The sequence below is a fragment of the Dermacentor variabilis genome, chromosome 5 (genome assembly GCF_050947875.1).
Source record: "Dermacentor variabilis isolate Ectoservices chromosome 5, ASM5094787v1, whole genome shotgun sequence".
Classification (NCBI taxonomy): Eukaryota; Metazoa; Arthropoda; class Arachnida; order Ixodida; family Ixodidae; genus Dermacentor; species Dermacentor variabilis.
The window spans coordinates 54,909,479-54,932,235 of record NC_134572.1 but is presented as its reverse complement, the minus strand read 5'-3'; the positions used below and the strand labels follow the sequence as shown (position 1 = coordinate 54,932,235).

At 46.7% G+C, this 22,757-nt stretch overlaps 1 protein-coding gene across 2 annotated transcripts in view; it reads left to right on the top strand.

The window, feature by feature from the left end:
• LOC142582615 (beta-1,3-galactosyltransferase 1-like) overlaps positions 1–22,757 on the top strand; it is a 53,680-nt gene that overhangs the window by 10,411 nt on the left and 20,512 nt on the right. Inside the window, exon 1 of one of the 2 annotated variants that reach the window (XM_075692516.1) lies at positions 8,422–8,853. The exons of the other annotated variant lie outside the window; for it this stretch is intronic. The gene's annotated coding sequence lies outside the window, so the exon portion shown is untranslated. Of the gene's footprint in view, positions 1–8,421; positions 8,854–22,757 lie in introns of those variants that run through there. 2 annotated transcript variants of the gene reach the window in all.

Sequence of the window (22,757 nt, the reverse complement as noted above, 5' to 3'; positions counted from 1 at the left end):
TACCTACTAGCCTCTTCTGTAAGTGGAACCTGCCAATAACCCCTGACAAGATCTAGGGTGGAAATAAACTGAGCGCTACTAACTTTCTCAAGGCGCTCCTCGATGTTAGGGATCGGATAAATTTGATCCTTAGTGATGGAATTAAGCCTGCGGTAGTCGACGCAAGGACGAGGTTCCTTGCCCGGTACCTCAACTAAAATCAAAGGGGAGGTATAATCACTCTCACCTGCCTCAATAACACCGAGCTGTAGCATTTTCTTTACCTCAGCCTCCATAATATCGCTCTGGCGGGGTGACACCCGATACGCCTTGGATCGTACTGGCTCTGGGGAGGTAAGTTCTATATCATGAGTAAGTACAGAAGTCCTACCAGGCCTCTCAGAGAACAGACCTTGAAACTCTTGTAATAGCCGGTGTAGTTCGGTTTTCTGCTCGGGCGACAGCGGTGCTTTACTGATAAGGTCACTAATGACTTGACCGGTGTCTTCCCTGTTCGTCACTGAGCCTAGTCCCGGAAGCTCGACCGGAAGCTCTTCAGGAACGTTCACCATCATGCACACCACTGCTTCCCGTTGTTTATAGGGTTTGAGCAGATTACAGTGGTAAACTTGCTGTGCTTTCCGCTTTCCTGGCAGACTCACCACGTAGTTAACGTCCGACAGTTTCTGAACAATTCGTGCTGGGCCCTCCCACTGCACGTCTAGTTTGTTGTTTAGCGATGTGCGCAATATCATGACCTCATCGCCCACCTCAAAACGACGGGCCCTGGCGGTCCGATCATAATAAACCTTGGCCCTCTGCTGGGCCTTTGTCATTGCTTCACCTGACAACTCCTGTGCCCTTCTTAAGCGTTCGAGGAGCTTAAGTACGTACTCCACCACGACTGGGTCGTCGCCCCTACCTTCCCACGATTCTCGAAGCATGCGAAGCGGAGATCGAAGCGAGCGACCGTACACCAGTTCAGCTGGCGAAAACCCCGTAGCCGCATGCGGCGCGGTCCTTAAAGCAAACATCACCCCAGGCAGACACAGCTCCCAGTCAGTTCGATGTTCAAAACACAACGCTCTCAACACGCGCTTCATGACGGAGTGGAGCTTCTCAACGGAATTCGACTGTGGGTGGTACACTGAGCTGTGTAGCAGCTTTACCCCACACCTTTCGAGAAAAGTTGTCGTCAAAGCGCTAGTAAACACTGTGCCCTGATCTGATTGAATTTCTGCAGGGAAACCAACTCGCGCAAATATGGACAGTAGTGCATTAACTATCTCAACTGAGCTGAGTTCTTTAAGCGGCACTGCTTCAGGGAACTTTGTCGCTGGGCAGATCACAGTCAAAATGTGTCTGTACCCCGTGGCTGTTACCGGCAGAGGTCCCACTGTATCAATAACGAGCCGTCTAAAAGGCTCCGTTATGATAGGTACCAATTTCAACGGCGCCCTTGATTTGTCCCCTGGTTTGCCCACCCGCTGACAAGTGTCACATGTCCTCACGAAATGGTCTGCGTCCCGAAAACACCCTGGCCAATAGTACTCTTGCAAGAGACGGTCCTTAGTTTTCTTAACACCTAGGTGTCCGGACCACGAACCCCCGTGTGACAAGCGCAACAGATCCTGACGATAGCATTGAGGCACGATCAGCTGATCGAACTCCACTCCTCGGCGGTCTAGATACTTCCGGTACAGGACTCCACCTCTTTCCACAAAACGCGCAGTTTTCCTGGCGATACCTTCTTTGACATTGCAGCGCACGTTTTCCAGGCTGCCATCCTTTTTTTGCTCGGCTATCAAAGCCGACCGGCTGACTTTTAGCAACCTATCAAGTCCGTCTGACGTAGGCGCGATGAGCAAATCAGTAGATAGCTCTTCTAACTTTCCCGCATCGGGATTTTCCTCTCCGGTATCTGGTGCCTTTAACGTTACAGACTCAATTTTATTCAGTTCGGGCGTGCTCTGAATATCAGCTTGCTGCGCCTCTGACCCTTTTTCGTCGTTTGATAACGTCGGCCCCGCAACTACCGCCTTTGCAGCGAGCTCCCGAACCTTCGATCTGGTTAAGGCCTGAACACTAGCTTCACCAAACAAAAGCCCCTTCTCGCGCAGGAGGTGATCGGACCTGTTTGAAAATAGGTACGGGTACTGGGGGGGCAGCATAGATGACACTGCCGCCTCCGTCTCAAGCGCTCCGAAAGGTCCTTCAATAAGCACTTTTGCTACCGGCAGACACACGCTATGAGCTTCCACGGCTTGCTTGATCCACGCGCACTCGCCCGTGAACATATGGGGTTCTACGTAAGACGGGTGAACTACATCCATCGTAGCTGCGGAATCGCGAAGCACTCGGCACTCTTTCCCGTTCACGAGGAGGTCTCGCATGTAAGGCTCGAGAAGCTTCATGTTCTCGTCAGTGCTGCCTATTGAAAAAAACACAACTTTTGGTGTTGTTTCCGGACACTGCGCCGAAAAGTGACCCGGCTTCTGGCACGTATAACAAACGCGCGCTTGCCTCATCTCGAACCGCTTTCTGCGTTCGGCTTCGGCTGCCGCCGTCTCCTTAGGTTCGGTCGCACTGCTTCCACTCGCATCCGCACTACGCGTGTTCCCCTTTGCTCTCATGGGTGTGAACTTCGGCCTCTCAAACTTCAAGCCAAATTCACCCTTTTGACCGTCCTTAGCTCCGCGAGCCCGACGCGTCACAAACTCCTCGGCTAGCTCAGCGGCTTTAGCCACCGTACAAACGTCTGGCCTATCCAAGACCCAGTATCGCACGTTCTCCGGTAACCGACTATAAAACTGTTCTAGCCCGAAGCACTGCAGAACTTTATCGTGGTCACCAAACGCTTTCTCTTCTTTGAGCCACTCCTGCATGTTCGACATAAGCCTATACGCAAACTCTGTATATGACTCACTTTTGCCTTTCTCATTTTCCCGAAACTTCCGACGGAACGCCTCCGCAGACAGCCGGTACTTTTTTAGAAGACTCGATTTCACTGTGTCGAAATCCTCTGCCTCCTCTCTATCCAAGCGAGCGACTACGTCGGCCGCCTCGCCGGGTAACAAAGTGAGCAAGCGCTGTGGCCACGTTTCCCGAGAGAACCCCTGCTTCTCGCACGTTCGCTCAAAGTTAACCAGGAACAAACCAATGTCCTCTCCAAGCTTAAACGGCCGCATCAGGTCAGTCATTTTGAACAATACGCGTTCTCCTGCACCGTGTGCCTGACTTCCATTACGAGCGCGTTCCATCTCTATCTCGAGACGCTTCATTTCCAACGCGTGTTGACGGTCGCGCTCTTCTTTTTTCTCTTGTTGCTCTCGCTCTTTCTGTTCTTTACGTTCACGCTCTTCTTTTTCTTTCTGTTCTTTAAGTTCGCGCTCTTCTTTTTCTTTTTGCTCTTTAAGTTCGCGCTCCTGTCTTTTTGCAGTCTCCCTCTCTTCAATGGTCTCAAGGCATTCCGACAGCTCGTCATCCTCAGCCTCCAACTCAAGAATAGCCTTTAGCAGTTCTGGTTTTCTGAGTTTGTCTGAGACATCCAGACCCAACTCTCTTGCAAGCTCCAACAATTTCGGTTTGCGCAACGACTTCAAATCCATGGCTGCTCTGAATGCTGCTTTCTCTACTGCTTACTATTGTCTTGCCGCAAACTAACCCGGCAGCAACGACAACCACAATTACCAGCTCTGTTTCTGACACTAACAAAAGCCTGGCAAAGCTCAGAAGAAGAAAGTCCCGCACTCACCAAACCTCGCAGCCAAGAGTTCCGCGCAGTCGTTCCGCTGCAGGCAACCAGTCATCACACAGGGCTCGTTGCACTGCTCCCGGATCGTCGATGAGCTGCTCAGCATACAGTCAACTGCATCTCTTCGCTGCTGGCCTCCGTTGTCGCGATCTCACCGCTGGCAGACAGTTATTTGAAGTCGGAGGCGATCTCACCGCTGCCAACCAGATGTTTGGATCCCACCGATGGCATCGGTTGTTGGGAACTCGGCGCTGACGCCCGTGGTTGTACCTGGGTCGCAAGCCCCAAGGGTAGCGTTGGCCTGGCGGCCTGGGGTACAACTGGAAGCATCCGAAGGTCCCGGCAAAGCATGAGTCGACTGGTAACAACAAAACAACTTGTTTATTTTGACATCGCAAAGAGTTGGCGGTCAGGTTGACCGAAGTAGAGAGACGGGAGAGCACTTTACTCAACAGAAGAAATCGGAGCCCTCCTTTTGGCGTCCGGGGGCAGCTGTTTTTATACTCTCGCAGTTGAGGGCAAGAAGGAACCCCTCAATAGACGAGCACGTGAATGTACAATGGGGTAATGGTGACGCACACTGTCGTAGCGCTGCCGGTCGGGCACAATGACTGGAATGAGAGGGTGATCCCTGCTTTCGCATCGCCTGGTTCGGGCACAATGACTGGAATGAGAGGGTGATCCCTGCTTTCGCATCGCCTGGTTCGGGCACAATGGCACATACACTCACACACGCACATGAAGACACGTGGCATCGGAACATGCCTGGAAACGCCTGGAAACACCTGGCGGGGAGCGTTGCGGCGACGACGAACGGGCCAAAATGTCTGCCGCCCCGCCGCAGTCGCGCCGGCAAAACGGCGTGTCGCAGGCGAAACGCAACAGTGCCATCTTTTGCGCGGCTTTGTTTTCCCCGCGTGCCAAGTTCAAGAAACCGTGCCGCGTGGCTTTAGAACCTACCCAAACATGGCATTTTCGCAGGCGGTATTTACCACGCGAAAAAAAAAAAGAACAAAAAGAAAAGAAAAATAGAATGCCACGCAAAAGATAGCATGTCGCAAGCAATTGAAATTGATGTCTTAGAAGTCGCTCTAACACCTAATGTTGACATAATTGCCGTAGATGTACCAAATAGTTTTAAAAATATTAATCATTGCAAATTAATTACGAAGAACACAAAAAATACGAGACGCTTCTTCAGGTGGCTGCCAACTACATGCGGTTGATATATATATATATATATATATATATATATATATATATATATATATATATATATATATATATATATATATATATATATATGAGAGAGAGAGAGAGAAAAAAAAATTATGGGGTTTTACGTGCCAAAACCTTCTGATTATGAGGCACGCCGTAGTGGAGGACTCCAGAAATTTCGACCGCCTGGGATTCTTTAACGTGCACCTACATCTAAGTACACGGATGTTTTCGCATTTCGCCCCCGTCGAAATGCGGCCGCCGTGGCCGGGATTCGATCCCGCGACCTCGTGCTCAGCCGCCCAACACCATGGCCTCTGAGCAACCATTTCGGGTAGAGAGAGAGAGGCTAAATACACTTGTTCTTAGGCTTGGACGTGTTCAAGAGTTCGGACAAAAAATAAATAAAAGAAAACCAGGAAATAGCATAGATCGAGGCACATTGCGACATGTGCACCACCCTTGAGGTTGGGTCAGTGATGCATGACCATGCGGAGCCTATCTAACCTTCGGTTTCACCGATGCGCTGGCGAGTGTGTCGCGTTCCGGCGTGAGTGCGACTGATGAAAGCCCTTGGCAACTGCTGTCTTCTGACTCACGATCACATGCCGCACGCACGCACGCACACGTAACGTCGTGTATACTAGCAACGTAAGGGGCGAATAACTGTGCAGGTTTAAGCATAAATGCACCGCAGAAATGTTTGACACGCGATATTTTGCAAGTTCGTACGCTTACTCGCCTTCGATGGTGTCTGCGCATACGTGACAAACACCGCTAGAGCAGGTTTCTCCACATTAAAAGACCATATGGGGAGAAGTCCACTTCTGTAATTCTCCTTACTTGGAAACTTGAGGTAACGTCGGTCCAGCATATCTTTTTCTGAAGCGTACAAAGGAGCGGCTGCCGGGGGACCGCCGCCGTGCTCCGTTGCCTTCGGCAATCTGCATTGCTGCGAAAGCTATCGCTAGGCTGCCGAAAACAAGTTTAACAGGACGCCTGCTTGTGTTTACCCTTTCATTTACAGACAGCAGCCAGTATGTTGGAAGCAGTTGTGTGTGCCGGTTCCTTTAACAAGAAACGTCACTATTACAAGAGCGGGAGTTGTTGAAACAAACAAGCAAGGACATATCAGCCGGTTTCGATACCCAGAACCTTTTAGATTAAATTTGTCGCTCAACCGATCTCACCGAGTCAAGACGTCAGGGTGCGAATTCTGAGAGCCCCCCCCCCCTTTTTTTTTTTTAGTGAGAATAGCTCGTCACTGGTCGGGCACCCTCTCTAATTGAGCAGCACTTGTTCGCTTAGTGTACGAAATGCTTTGTGCATGAGGTCCCAGTAAGTAGTGAGGGAGTTGAGTGCCTCATGACTCTACACGCGGTGCATGCTCCCAACTCTGACCACTGATGAACACACAAGGAAAATGAGTAGCAAGAAGCCACTCCGCAATTTCGCATAGCATTAGCAGCTTGTAAAAGCAGGAAGAAAGGAAAAGAGAAGCCGTGTGTCACAGGGGAGACGTGAATACGAAAGAAAAAGAAAAAGAAAACAGGAAAGTTTTTGGTAGCAAAGACGACGGGGCTGCGGTTAAATTGCGGCACTAACACAGCTAAGCCTTGTGGCATCGTGGCAGCCGAAAGAGAGACGGAAGCACTTCACATGTAAGTGGCAACTTGAAGTTTAGCACGCGATTCAGTATCTCTCAGATAAAGTTTAGTGGCCTACTGGTGATCTAGGATGGAAATGGCTCGCGTCACACGGAAAACGCTCGAGTGTCGTCTATATAAAGCATCCGGTAAAGGCTCCTTGCGTGCAGCCACACTCAACCTTAACTAAGCGTAGAAGGAGGATTTCCACCAACAAACCAAGAATGGACATGTGTCATTATAGTATTATCCGGCAAACCCATTTTAATTTTTCTACAGAAAATCCAGCAGAACTAGTAGAAAGTATCGATACTTTCAGAATGCGGCAAATAGGAGATTTTCTTTTTATGTGCAAAGCTCGCGAAAGACCAACGAAAATCATCTGGGTCGCTTAAAGGAGGACCGTCATTGAAGAAACGAGCATTCGATGCACACTAGGTGACCTGCGGGCATTTATGTGACATTTAGGTGTCGCAAACCGAGTCAAAGGAGGAAAGAAAGAAGTGACCGATATTCGGAAGCAACATGTTCATGATGTGAGGTAACTTAATACCTTTCCTATGGACTCTGGAACGTGCAGATAATACGCTATCGACCTGCTCAGGTCAGCGATATCCCGGTAGAAAGAACGCTGGTTGTCCAATCGAAAATGCACCGGAATGGATTCGGTCATTGTCGGCTATTTCATTTGAATGCGAGCTCTCTTATTTACCCACGTGGAGATAACGTGTTATCGAAAGGCCTGTGTCAGCGATAGCGGTACTTTCTCAAAAAGACCTTTCCTGAAGGCGAATAGCCGCCCACTTTGTGCGAGCTACTTACGTATTACCTTATCGCAACATAGCACTCTGCATATCTCTGCATTAACTTGTAAAGTTACTTATGGCTGGGACGATCCCGTCTCAATCTCTTCCCTACTTTTTCTAAAAGGCTAAGCTTTTTTTTTCTTTTTTGCGTGTAGCATTGTTGACAGCAGTACATCACTTCGCCAAGGATCTCAGCGCGCATCGGTGCAACTGTGTGCTGTTGACTGTCTCGCGGTCTTAATTTACGTTTACAACACGTGTGCGATCGGTGCGAGGCCAACACGTATTCGCATCGGGTTTAGGTTCCTTCATTGATTTTTCACTAAAAAAAAAAAAACTGGTAGGAGAGCTCCTGCGAAGATGAACTTAATTCAACGACGAAAAAAGATAAATACAAAAATATAGCAATAACGAAGGAAAGTACTCTGGAATGAAAGCGACGATGCGCGAGTGATGGGTGGTCTTGGGACGACAGGAAATAACCAGACGCTAGGCGAGAGCACATGAAAAAATAAGAGATAAAGAAAAGAGAAAAAGAAAGAAGAAAACGAAGGTGAAGAAAGAGGGGAATTCCTCGCTTCCGAAACAGGAAACGGCGGAGGGGGTTTGACAGAGAGCGCCTCCGTGTTCTGCTCCCCGAGCGCGAAGAGGGGCAGTCCCAGACACTTACCTCCTTGCCGTGCCAAAAAACACTCACGCACGCTCCGACAACAAAAAAGAAGCAGCAACGAGACAAATGGCTGGTAATGAAAAACAGCAGCAGGAACACCTCGCAGCTGTGGCGCGGCACCAAAACTGGTCTGCTCTACGCTGCCCGTTCGCGGCATGAATGTGCCTGTGGTGTTTAAAGTGGCTGGATGCGAGGAGGAAAGGAAGCGATGGATGGACGTGGGGCAGATAGGGAGCAACAGTACTTTTCGCCTCGCCGCCGCCGCCTATATATCTCGCGCTCTCGCTCTCTTTCTTGCCGTCTACGACGGCTGGGGGTCGTTCTCTCCGTCTGAACTGCCGCGCCGTCGGCCCCCCGGTCTGGCTGTACCCTCCTTCTACGCTCTTCTGGGCGAGGGAGCGGAGATCGCCGGCTACGCGCACACTTTCGCCGTGAGACAGCCATCAGCGTTACCGGCGCAGTGGGTAGCTGAAGCGACAGGTCGCCGTCGACTTCCCTCTCGAGTGCCTTCTTTCCCTCGTATGTCAACGCGCGGAGAGCTGTGTGTCGTCGCGGTCCGGCCATCGTCTCCCGTATCGTCACCCTCGAGCTTACCGCGGGTCTGATGATCGGAGACGTGCGTATCAAATCCGGTTACCTGGGGCCGTCGTCGGTTGTGGCACGCATCGTCGGAATCTCGGTCTCCGTCGGTGGTAGACGCGACGGAGGGAACACCGTGCTGCACCGGGCGAGTCGGAAGGCCAGGTGATGTCCCGTGACATCACGAGGCGGAGGCCACAGGTAGGCGCTGGAACCCGTTGAATGATTCAATGCATGAATGTGTTTATACTACAGTGAGCTGGGGTGAGAGTGTGGGAAAGGATAAATAAGCGAACGCGTTCGGGAAAGATAATGCGTGGTGGGTGAGGGGATTTTGTTGGGCAGGGAAAGCGAGCTGCAGAGGCTTCGGGTGAGCTTGTAAGCCCGGAGAAGGGGTTAGTAAGTGCAAGTTACTTGGGTACGGCGGACGAGCGTAGAAAGTGTGTGTCTCTGTATACGGGTGAGATTAGAATTCTGTACCGATATAGGGAGTTATTTTTCTCCGCTCCTGAATTTGTGTGAATGCATGGTGCACAGCGACTGGGAATAAATGAAGGAGGTCGTAACTTTACGTACTCTGTAGAAATGCAGCAACGCTTGGGCTTGCGCGCGAAACAAACAAACAAACAAACAAACAAACAAAAAGAAAACCAGCAGGCAATGCAACAAAAATAAAACAAACGAACGAAAGAGTGAACGATACCTTTAGGTCACAGAAATGAAAATGGCATAAGGATCCTATATAGAACCAGTTATATAAGTAGGAAAATGTTCCCAAGATTATAATGGCGAGGTATGCATGCGAGTGTACTTTACTTTTCCCTCCTTCCCTACTAGAGCTACGCGTATACATGCGTATATTTAGCCCGCCGTACTATATCTGGAAACCAGCGCCACCGATAATGTTGCTACGTTTGGAATTTATTAAGGCGAAAGCCTTAATAAATAACTCGAACGCACAATCTTCTGTGGGAGTCTAACCCTCGAGCTTATGTGGAAGTCGAACCCACGACCTTTGGTGTTTATTAGGGCGTAGGTAATTAAGGCGCTGTTAATTAAGTTGGCGTCAGTTAAGGCACTCGAACCCACGACTTTTGGTGGGAGAAAACAAGTAATAAGAAGTACCAACCCATTCGAATGAGAATGTCAAGTAATTTAATGAATGTCGAGAGCGCAGGCTTTCGCCTTCACCCTCTTTGGCGTATGCTAAAGTGATTGTCATTTTTTTAATGTTTAGAATATAGCCCGGACTTCAGCGAGTCCAAGTGGGAAATGAATATATATATATATATATATATATATATATATATATATATATATATATATATATATATATATATAGAGAGAGAGAGAGAGAGAGAGAGAGGAAGCTGTAATGAGTACTAACAGATAGCGGCATTGAGAAAGAAAAAGAAATATTAAAAGAAATAAAAAGTAAACGCTGGCGCAGAAATCACAGCTACGAAATACAGAAAACAGTATTAAAATAGCGCGACTAATGTGCAAGTAATAGCATGGGAGTATATGCTTGCATTAAAAAAATGCAGATCTCACGACATGTTGAATCTGCATATTCGATGCGGCATCAAGGCAGTATCAATATTCAATGCTGATACATTGCAATGTATCCATTGGACTGTTCGCATTAAACAGAAAAACAAGCTGAATTGGCAAGGGCATCGCACGCGTTATACGAAGACGTAGGTTCGTATCCCACCTGCGGCCAGTTGTTTTTTCTTCGTCCACATCAGGCACGTATCCAGGATTTTTTTATGGGGGGGAGGGTAATCTGAGGTAACCTTACTATGCAAATGAGGGGGGGTACCTTTACTAGTACAAAGTTGAATAATGTCCACCGTTCTCCATAAAGGCGCGTAAATACGCAAAGGACAAATGAGGTAAGGTGTATTTCACAGGTACGCCTGTGAGATACATAGGATCCTCTAAGACAAGGTGTGCTTTTATGCCGCGCATGCGCAATTGATAGGGAACGCACGACAGCGGCGAGGGCGCGAACGTGCCTTGAGTGTCTTTATAATTGCTATCGCAATAAATATAAATTCCTACTTAAGACCTGAATGTATAAAGTTGGCTTGCAGATGCCTTTAAAGCGCATCAACCTGTTAATGTAATAACGCATTGTATTATACCGACTTTCTTATATTTACTTGATTTATTCGACTTATCCATTCGATATGTGCAGATAGGTCTGTACTCATTCTTGGTAAATGCTCCAGAATTGGTATGTGCCACTGCGACGGTAGATGTACAGAATCCTTAATTGTAGCTAGATATATGTATCGTACTTCCCTTTGCACGCATCTATCGTCGCCATCTTTCCTCGACAAGGCATCATACGTCACCTTCATACCTTGTGACATCGCTGCGTATAGAGACGTCTCACTGTGCATCCGCTTGCTTTGGCGTTCTAAACCGCTTAGCATTCTTTAGACACTAACCAAGATTTCCCATGACTAACACGTTTTGGCGAACAGATCCCGAAGATAGCGCAGTATAACACAACGGCAGCAAACGCACGGTGTTGCGGTATCACCGTGTAGTCATGCACCGTACAGACGTTGTAAGTGATTTCCTCGGCATTGTTTTACAGCGAAGTTCGATATGGCTTGGGTTCCATGCATTTTTGTTGTGCGTGAAAAAAGCTATTATCTTCAATGGATCACACCCCCGTAAGAGTTCATGCTCCCGTAAGCAAGCAAAAAATACAATGGCTCATAGTCCCGCAAGGCAGAGGCTACGAGCACTCGGCAAAGTGAAGCGAACAGTGCTTAAATTATTTCTGATCACGCACACAACATACAGAGCAACATGCCGAGAACTGTCATCATCAATGGCTCATACCCCCGTGAGCAATGGCTCATACCCCCGTGAGCAAACGAAAAATGCAATTACTCATATTCCCTTAAGGTTCATGGCTACTCACTTTGCGTGAATTAGCAGCGATGGCACTATACCGTTGTTGTCGTTGTCGGTGATTTCAGTGTGGATGTGTCGTTACCGAAAAGGGAGCAGTTTATGCGTTCTGGGTTGCAGACTTATCCCTTGAGATGCTTACCGATCCGGCCCAACCGACCACCCAATGGGGTACGTGAATCGATTTGACATTATCAAAGAATGTGATTGCAGTTGCGAGTGAAATAATGACCACCGATCAAGACAATAAATGAGTGTGCGTACCTTTCGTCAAGATGACCATCCATCAAGGCAATAAACGAGTTCGTACCTTTGTTCAAAATTATGTGTCACCTCTTCTTGACTGGTTGACATCCCTGCCTTCCTTATATTCCTCTCTCCCTCTCTATGTGTCAACTCCGTGTCGTGTGCTAAACAGCTTCGCTGGTCAACCATCTTTACAGAGTGTAATGGCTCATGATTGTTTGGTTACATTTGACTGGAAACGGGAACCTGAAGTCAAATCACATAAGTGCCGCATCTTTGGGCCCTTATATTTCAGATACTGTGAAGCCAGCTCCGGCATTTTATTACTATGCACGTCACTCCAGTTTGTATTTACAGTCATGAAATTGTGGGTTGAAATCCAAATTACAAGACTTTGCGACGTTCTCTCAAATGCAAAAAAGAAAAAATTGTTTTCTTCCTTAACGCAAAAATAAATTGTTTCGATAACATTCTGTAGATATATTTATTGTTATTCTCCATGGTGGCCGCTATTTTCTGAATTTTTATAGGGATTCTACAGTGTTTTAATGGTGCGCAAGCGTACTGCAAGATGCAGTGTTTTCGAACTTCAGCGTGCGTTTGTGGGGTCGATGCGCAACATTGAGGAAAAAATCAAATTTTGACAGAATTTTGTCTCATTGTTGGAGACGCTGCTGCGCGTCTGGTCGAAGACAATGCACAAGGTTGCCGACTGGTCCTTGAGGAAGTGACGTTCGAAGTAGCGGTTGGCTTCCGCATACGGGTGAGGCGCGGTGGTAAGGGCATTTCCAGCCATAGCACACATTGCAACGTATAATGGCACAAATAACCACCTACATAAGCATGCTAAGCGCATTCTTGGAGCGCAGCCGGGGTTGGTTAATATCTTCTTTTTTTAAAATATTTAGGCATATCTTGTAAGCCGTGTAGGGAATAAATATAAACATTACATAAAGTTGTGACTTTTATGGTGGAAAGGCATAAATGTTGCACGCATAGGATGAAACTAAACACAATTGTACGCTTCACCGCTAGTTGTGAAGCATTTAATTAGCCGCTTTGCTTCACATACATTCCATCATTTGTGTTGGTTCTGCATATTCTTCTTTTTTTGTTTTTCTCCGCCTTCATTCATGGTCTTTTCTTTCCTTCACTCATTACGTCTGCTCCTTCTTAACCTATCTCCGGTTCTTCACTCACTATCATTTTACTATGTACCTTTTCTCTTCTAGAGCCAGCCGGCGTTGTGCCCTTATTGGTGGCAGTTGTCATCTAGCTCTATCTCCTATTTGTGATCTTTTTTATTGATACAACGACGACAACGACAACAAAAACGACCAACAGTATTAATAATAAATATCCGGCTCTTCGACAGGCTTCTTTCCCCGGGCTTTTGCCGCTTCATAAACATCAACACTTCGGTGCATGGTTCACCGCACAGCGTCGGTGCCGCAGTCTCGCCGGTGCAGCGCGGGTGGCGGATCGCATTGCGGCCCCACTCGGGCACCGACCGGCGCTCGAGGGGAGGTGGGGGAGGGGGCATCGATATGCGTGGGACGAGCAACGCTGACTCCACTGAAGCCAGACTCCCAGCTTTTCCTTTCTTTTTGTTTTTTCCTTCGCCTACCGACCGCCACGCGATGAGAGGACGGCCTCTTCCACTTACTCGCCGTTTCACAATAATCCCTCAGTGGAGTGGAAGAGCTTCTATAAGACGAGATGTCTGGACGCTCAAAACTGAGCATACGATACTGCGACTTGACGCGGGGGGACATGGGACACAGGTGCGAATGAATTCGCGTGGGCGCACTCATGCCTGGCTTATTTTAAGCTGCAGTAGATGGATAAAGATATACTTAAATAACGGCACTGTGTCTATTTGTGGAAGTGAGTAAGGGTAAAGGAGTAAGTGTGGCTCACTATGGATGCCTCGCACGCGAGGCTACACAGTGTCTTTTTGACGTCAGCCCGTGGTCGGTCCCAGTCCTCAAACGAGGTCACCTTTTTAGGACGGTGCGTTTATGGGAATGCCTCGAGTCCTTCGCATTCCTACACGAGGTGAGGAACGTTTGGAATCACTTACCTTAAACATGCACAGCGTTTCACTTGCGGAGGTGATTGCGGGCGGTCGGGGTCATTGCGTTGCCGTCGCCACCGCCATAAGGCGATGATGTCGCCTGGCGTGGAGCACCCTGCCCTTGCTTTGGTTCCCTTCGAGCAATGCATGATAGACTTGATGATCGTCCACTGTCAGAACAGAAAGTTATCAGCCAGTGCCGATATTATTTAGCAGCGCCAGGTACAGCGCGCTTTTGTGACAGGTGAGATGGCACGGACGTGTACATACCAGCATCGTTTATTCATAATTAAGATAACTCGTTCTCCGGCTGTTTGGTTGATATTTTGTGAAGGCATTACACCATAACTGAAACGAACACAGATAACACAAGACCGGACACCACAGGGGCTGCGCACACAAATCATTTATTAGTTCCCTAGAACACTCGAAGAAAACGTATAGTAGATATGAGCTTTCACACAGCTTGATCACGTCAAAGACAAAGAGTTAGAAGAACACACGTTTCGCTTCCATGAACCTGCGCGCATGCGAATTATTATTGCACTTTCTTTTCACGTCTTTTAAGTCGCTAATATATCAGTGGTGAGAGTAGTGCCCATGGTTTCCTGCCTTGTGTTCGTTTTATTTGCGCTATTACAGCTTCACAAAGTAGCCATAATTATTTTGCTATATTATGTAGTTTTTATTACATTTATTTTTTCCCAAAGAACCGCTTTCATGGAAGCATAAGTTTATAGTTATACTCAACTTGCTATTATATATGCGATTATTTCCTGCATAGCAAGTATGCACTAGTTCAAAATGCCGAACTGGCTGTTGTGAGCGATATGCGTTGCTACCTTCGAATCGAAGTGTATTACTGTGTTTAGTACGTGCGGTTTGTATTACCGGCTAGGTTGAGCCCAGCGATGGCGCACGCACGTTGGAAAAACGCTGAGCCATCAATTAATCCATCAATGCGCTTGAGAACTGGAGGAAAAAAATGAAAGAAAGAAAGAAAGAAAGAAAGAAAGAAAGAAAGAAAGAAAGAAAGAAAGAAAGAAAGAAAGAAAGAAAGAAAGAAAGGTAAAAGGAAGGAAGTGAAACAATCGTATAAGAGTTCATTGTCTTTGAATCGGTTTCACGGGAGCCAGAATGAATCGACGCAATCACCATCAAGCGTTTCTCACGCATTTGTCCGAGAGGCAATCCATCAAACTTTAATTTGTCAGCCAGACATCCTTAGTCGGGGAGAATACTTTTACTCCGTGTCATTGAATCATTCTGTCTTACGCTTCGGTATTGATATGGAATGGTATGACAGGCTATATTCTGCCAGAAGGTGGCTTTATCTCTCTCTTAATTTCTTTATTTCTTTCTTTCTTTTCTGTGTAGGCTGAGATAGGTGGGCACTGATTATAATAAAAGTAAACGGTCGCGTCATTGTTTGGCACGCAGCAGGTGCGTCTTCTTTGATTCTATAGTGAAGTAGACTATAGTGATCCAACATTTTCGTCATCGTCGCGTGTTACATGAGGCCGAGCACCGGCTTAGACAGATAAATAAATAAAGATGGGCCGACGCGAAAGTTGTGTTTTCGTTGGCAGTGCTTTTTCTGTAAAACAACAATAACAAACAAAGGACAACTTTTGTTGCATATGCTGGTTGAAGGCCTATTGCTTTCCACCAGTTTATTAAACAAAATAAAATCAATAAAAACAGTAAAGTCACTTGGATTAAAAGCAAACTATTTTTCTTGAAACATTCTTATGCAACATTAAAAAGCATCAAATTACGCCTATGTTTGTTCAAAACCAGCTTTTACTTGGTGCTGGCAGCGTTGAAAGAGGGAGAGAGGGAGAAAGAGGGAGATTATAAATGAAAAGCTGAGAGGTCGGCCAGAACTACGATGTCCTAGCCAATTACTAAACGTTGAGGTAAGAGGGAAGGGGAACACAGGGGCAAGACGAAAGTGACGACGACGATGATGATGATGGTGATAATACGTGCGCAGGAATAAAAATAACAAACGCAAACTAGAAGCCTTTATTACACTCGCATATCCTCTCCAGTTCACTTTCGTTAAAAAAACGCTGCATTAGCCTTGATCGCGCGACGCGCAGATTCTTTTTCATTCCCTGGAGCCACAAGAGGACTTTCAGAAAGGGGCCGGTTTTCGATTCGTGCCTATAGGAAGCAGTCGTCGATTGCCTCTCTCGCAAGCACAGCGACGAGTTGCGCACAAAGCCCTTCCCAACAAGATCTCAAATTCTGGGCCAAACTGGCAATCTACGGGGCGCGGTGCAATCGCGATGAACTCAGTCTCGGCGTGTTGCGGAGGAGATACGGAGTTGGCTCCTTGACCTAACGATGATGCTCCGATATCGGGGCTCTCACGCAGGCATGTTCAACTACCTTTATCGGTCTCCTCTTTAGATTGCGGCTTTTGGGAGCTTCGCATCGCGCTTGTCTAAGCGATTCATATTCTAAGTGACTATCACTCAACATTGCCGAGAGCGCTAGAGTATAGCCCTACGCGAGCAATCGGACTAGGCAAACACATATAACACCGCTGCAGATTCGTGGAAACATATGCCTTAAAGGTTACCAAGAAACACTGCGCGGTTATTCGCGCTGTACGTGTACATGAAGACAGATATGAACAAAGCTGTGCGGACAGTGTGATAACGGTTGGCACTTATTTGACGTTTGTCAGGCGACATTTATATGGCAGTGAGACAACACATAACCATCGAACACGTCTTTTCTTCTCTGTTTGAAATGAAAATGAAAGAGATTTAGGCTGGTACAATGTAACAATTATACTCCAAAGTTATTAATTCCTTTTCCTTCTTCGTCAGATGGTCCGAGTGTGCTCCGCCGGCATTATCGCCGGCACATGACCATTATAAATGGCGGGAGATAAGAAATAAATTCAATTCTTACATTACATAGGCCTTAGACATTTATGCAATGGTGACGGATATTCTTTTTCACGTAATAGTAATAATAAGAAAAGATTAAGAGAACTTGGAGCAGAGTTAGATGAGGGAGTGAATGAAATCCACATATAGTTCTACTCAAACTGGGACGTACACAGGCAAGAAGCGAAGACAAGTCGCGCTACGCACTATACGTGCACTATCGGTGTATGCGAGACATGTACATCAGACACAGCAAGTGCTGAATGTGATATTAGCACTTGCCGAGTTATACCCCACCGTGGTTCTAGCTTTACAGTCAAGGCCGGCTATCGCTCCGTATGCATTCGTGTCTTGCAGGGTTATTAAACTTCATTATCACGTGCCTGAAAGTCTGCAGTCACAAACAGATGCAATGGGAAAGCGCGAGATCATGTATTGTTATTGCGTAGGATGGGGTCCCAGGTAATGTTAGCCAAGCTGTTGAAATATAAAAAAAGAAAAGCTTATAAAAACATGGTGTAAGATACAATTGTAAGACCTACGATTTTCGGTCTTCAGACCTCTTATCACCTAACACCGTAGGCTCTATGAGTTGATCGCGCAACAAGTTTCCTCAACCTTTTTTTCTCGTTGAACAGCTTGGCTAACGTTAGCGGGGACACACGGTAAATTGCCAGAGCAAGCATAAAAAAAAGCGACGCCCCCCGCCCGCCCCAACCCCCCTTCAAGCTTTGGAAATATATAAAGGGAAACCATATTGCTGTGAACACGCGGCAGAAAGTATAGTGTTTTCGATTTTAACCAAGATGATTGAACTAGAAATTATTTTAGCTAAGACAAACATGCACAAACGTACACAACATTTCCTCGATCCTCAGGGGCCCTACAACTCCCACGAGCCACGCGCGTTCCTCTTTTTTTCAACGCGAAGAAATCTCTTTTACAAACGTAATGTATTCTCGTCACATCTAAATGCGCTCGCCGCATATGTATGCTGCGAGAATAGAGAGGAGACTCCAGTGAACAAAGCAAATGCACACCACTGAAGTAGACTTTAGTTCGAGCATTTGGGGGGAGGGGAGTGGGAGGGAGGTTGCTGTGCAGTACAGGCACCGCCCCCTTATTATATGTGACATTTACACAGGTAAAGTCTTTGAGGACATTTTATATGGTGATTAGCGACACTATGATTCAATAGCGCCTTCCAACAACGAGCGCATCAAACAAGGGAGCTTGTCTAAATGTAGCCTAATACGAGCGCAATACTGTATCAAAAGAATTCGTGGGAAAATCCAGCTCAACTTCTCTGAATAAGGGCTTTACACATTATACGTTATGCATAATATTTGAATGCATACGCATTTAAATATGACTAAATTCATAAGAAAAATAAACAAACAATGCAAAAGGCTATGGAAAAGTTAAGCGGAACCTCCACGAACTGGAACTGTCCCAAGATATACATGAGTAGCATAATATGGCGGTCGGCGTGGTGCGGAATGTGTCATGCGTGGTAATGATGTGTGTGGGGGTTCTGCTGATGTGTTTTGTTTATTTTTATATGCGCGGAGCATACGAGCAGAGAGACGCACATATTTACATTGCTGAACATATACGTTCCGCCCTACGGCGACGGCCATATAATGCAACGCATATCTTCGACGGTTCCGTTTGGGGAGGTTCCACTCAAATTTGGTCGCGCGATACCGTGCGCGGCATAACCAATGCGTTAATGCTGTCATATGCTGCGGGAGGGCTGTGTGCGCATGCATAATTAACACACGAGTGGAGCGTTCTCTTTATTAACCGTCCATGCTCACTGGTCGGGTGCATACCAGGGCGTCCAATACTACCTTGCTATCCCCCTTTTAGTATAGGCTTAGGCTTACCTGGCCTAGGCCTAACGCCCCCTTTATACGTATAGCGTGGGGGGAATGACAAAAGCGGAGGGGCTCGTAGAATGTTTTGTGCCTCGCGCGCCTGTTGTTGTGGCTGACAATGGGTGGTTCGTCACTGTACTCGGGATGGTAGCTATCAGCTGCGCGAACGATGGGCTTAACTGCGTATTCTCGCCCTGTATTGGCAAAGGGGTTTTATGGCTTCACATCGAATTTTCCGACTGGCTAACCATATAATGTTACACATTAAATAAATTAGGGGTGCGCGAATGCTTGAAATTTAGATTACAAGTGCACCAGTTCGCTGATGCAGTACACCGCACCAAACAAGGCCGCGAACATTTATTTGATTACTTTTGTTATTTTTGATACCTATTCCTCGCGATAAGTCCCAATAATAATAATAATAATAATAATAATAATAATAATAATAATAATAATAATAATAATAATAATAATAATAATAATAATAATAATAATAATAATAATAATAATAATGCAAATCGATATAGTCCGTGATATTTTATTCGTATTCGATTCGAGAATTGCCTATTCGAAATTGTCGCATATTCGTTTATTTCACATATATAAAAGAATGACGGATGTGAGGACTGTTCCAAATGTGAGCTGTGGTTGTCGCGCACCAGTTCCTGAGCGAATTCACGGGGCAGATAACTTCTGCTCAATAACTTCCAGTCATTCAATAATAGTGGCTAGCTTTTAGGCAGTATACATACGAATTTCTTCCTATTTATTATTTGACCAGTCGCACCTTGTTTACGTGCCTATAAAACAATGTGCGTTGCTGTAGTATCATACTTCTTTCCGTTAGCGAACGCAATACTGTACGTGCATCTGCTAACGTGCAATATTCCAGTAGTAATTGTCGTGATGCCCCTGATAATTCAAAACAACTGTTTATCATTTACAAGTTCTTTACTTAATCGAACGTCTAATTGTAAACATCTAATCTAAACGTCTAATTGTAAATTGTATCGATGTATATAAACCTGATTTCTTCTTTTATTAAACGGACTTCCCGCAGGCTTCGTATTTAATGTCGCTTCAGAAATAAGAAAATATTCAATATTAAAATTCAACATTCGGGCGTCGTTTTTATCGAATATTCATATCTGAATCGATCCAGAAATTTTACTGTTCGCAAACCTCTAAAAGCAAGGAAAAGTAAGGACGCTAGAACCGACTGATTTGGTTATTACAAGAGACTTGGCGGTAACAACAAGGTCAAATGCTATTGCAATGGGCAGAGCTGATCGCCCTTACTTTCAGGTTCACACTTACCGCGCAAATCTAATTAGCGCTACGTGACAGTATTCACGCAACGGCAAACCCGTCGTCGCCGGATACATTGCCTTATGGGACGTGCGACCCAAGCGAAACGATCAGTGCAGCCGACTCAGACAGTGAGCGATGTTGATTTCGTTCGCAGTACAGCAGCGTCGCTTTTCTAGCGCGAGATAGCGCGTATCGCCTGGCCATTCGTGCCAGCAAAGGCTTTCACTGTAGTCTGCGCCCATCTTCGAGAACACCGCCGCCAACACCAAGAGAGAGAGAAAAAAAAAAGCTAATTTTGCTCTGACTATTAGGAGATTGATGGCTGGGAGAGCCTCTCGACTCTGAGCCGCTGAACTGCTCTGTGGTCCCGACGACGCCGGACCTGCGAGAAAGATCGCGAATGGGGCATCAGCAGCCCGTTGGGGGAAACTCTAGCGAACGTTTCTATACCGCGCCATCAGTTCGCGAGCGCCTATTTGCTCCCCTCCCCAGCATGACGCCGCGATGCAATTACGCCGGCATGCGGGTTCGCCTTTTCACTTCTGCGCGCTTTCATTTTGCTTTCCCTCGCAAATGTTTGCCCCGTCGAACGATTATTATTGGGACTGGAGGGTTCTTTCGCTCCATCTGGGCTGTCGTCTGTAGTACGTGACGACTGGGCGCGCTGTCTTCCCCCTGGAATGCGGCGACTCCGTGAGAACGCTCGCTTCCAGATGGTGCTACGACGCGTGATGAACTACGACGGCTTCAATGCCTGCGCCACTGCGCCCAGGGCGGAGGCATCGAGGCAACCAACGGTAATATGACCGGTCCTTAGGCGAGTTGGCCCACGGAACGCGGTGAAATTGGACACAAGCGGGGAAATTTTTAACTGAGTAGTATGAAAATTACAGGATACCTGTTTCACAATTCTCTAGCCGAATAAAAATGGCTTCGCGCGCGTATGATATTCACTCTCAAGTCTTTAACGATGGCTTGCCAATATCCTATAAGGAGGAACTCTATTACAGCGAAGTTGTTAGCCGTGTGTCCATTTTTCGTGCGTTTTTCCCGTGCGCGTCCGTCAGCAAAAGTATGGACCGATCCCGGCGGCACTGCAGGGCTAGAAGCAGTGGCTCGTAGCCCCGTAAGGCAGAGGCTTCAAGCAGTCATCAAAGTGGAGCGAACAGTGCATACATTCTTTGGAATCAAGCATATAGGTGGCGAATTCTGCGAGTGATTATCTATGGGGACAATTCTTTAAGAATGACAGAGAAACGTGATAAGAAGTTAAATGCAGTGCAACGCGCGATGTAACAGAAAAATGACAGAGGCAACGGCAATGGATAAGATTAAGGCAGCGTGCGATGAGAGAGCACTTGAGTAGCTCACCTTGTAGTTGAGGTCAAGTGCAAGTAGTGGAACTGGGCTCGAAAGAATAACCGGTGGTCTGGTAAAGCAGCAGAGTGGGGTGCCGAAAAATGGGAAATCCGCTAGGATGTGACAGATATTTTGACCGAGTGGGATGTTATGACATTCACAAGATTTGGCCGGATTTGCGGTGAGTAAGCTGCACTAGGAAAGCGCAGACTGGCTCTGTTTCGTAGTAGTTATGATAGCGGCAATAATTTCGAGTGTGGTAGCACAACTGCAACTCCGGGAAAACTTGTGATAGAACGAATAAAGTTACACGTTGGACTTGTTGATGCTTCATATTAAATGCGATTGGCGTAGTGCGTATAAGACGGGACGAAGAGGCACAGAACTTGTGAGAAGTTGTGCAACGAAGTTTACTACGTATCTTAAGAATCGGTACCAAACCCACGTCCGTTGAGAGCACACACGTTAATTAATATTATTTCCTATATGTTGAGTGCATACTCCACCAAAGTGAACGAGTAGAGATAGAAAAAGAAAGATAAGAAAAAGAGTAAATATGTTCCACACTCGGTTTGAGTTTCTTCATTTAGACCAAATTAAAGAAAATGCTGCTTTGGTTCTGACTTCATGCTTTTAGATATTTAGGTTCTGGGAAGCTTTATAAGATTTCGTCCATAGTGTTGCCTTCTTTAGAATAGATGGTTTATTTTTGTCGATACACACACACACACACACACACACACACACACACACACACACACACACACACACACACACACACACACACACACACACACACACACACACACACACACACACACACACACACACACACACACACACACGCACACACACACACACACACACACACACACACACACACACACACACACACACACACACACACACACACACACACACCCTAACATACATCATTAACAATTTTGAGAGAGAGAGAGCTAAATGTTCTTTCTCTCTCTCTTGCTGGACTCTTGATGCATATCGAATGGTCCGGCAAGCATGATGTTACACAAGGGTGCTCCTGTTTCCTTTCTGTAGTCGTTTTGTAGAGCTATGCTGGGGGTCTCAACCATGCCTGTAGGCGTTGCTTCGTAGTGAAGGAGGGGGGCAGCGCCGCCGTTCAGCGGCGAGTCCTCGTTTCGAATTCGTGCCGTCAGCACTCAAACCATCACGCCAATGGCCCCGAGCAGCACGTTCTACCACTTAGCAGTGTCGTCCTCAGCGTCGGGCACTTGTACTGGACCAAAAGATAGACAAAAAGAAAGAAAAAAAAAAAGCTTGCTAGCCAGCCAGTCGCACGCTGGGATGGCAACTGCGGGATGCCGTGTAGCCCCGGGGTCAGCTCTTGACGCACTTCGTCGCCAGCAG